Source organism: Charadrius vociferus, unplaced genomic scaffold (genome assembly GCF_000708025.1).
Source record: "Charadrius vociferus isolate BGI_N301 unplaced genomic scaffold, ASM70802v2 scaffold493, whole genome shotgun sequence".
Taxonomy (NCBI): Eukaryota; Metazoa; Chordata; class Aves; order Charadriiformes; family Charadriidae; genus Charadrius; species Charadrius vociferus.
In genome coordinates this window covers 1,038,753-1,038,957 of record NW_009647581.1, presented here as the reverse complement: position 1 = coordinate 1,038,957, position 205 = coordinate 1,038,753, and positions in this window count along the sequence as shown.

Here is a 205-nt window from a genome sequence, read left to right as displayed (position 1 = left end):
TTTTTTTCCCCGCCAGCAAACACCAAAAATCTCTCAGAGGGATTTTTTTTTTTAGCTATTAATATTTTCTTTTTTTTTCCTGCATTAAGACTGCAGGATCAGACCCTATGCAGAGAGAATAAGGCACTTTGAAAAGAGACAGCCATGCTCATTCTGTTATTTATTCTACATTTTTTTTTTTGTCGTCGTTGCTAATAATCGAGAC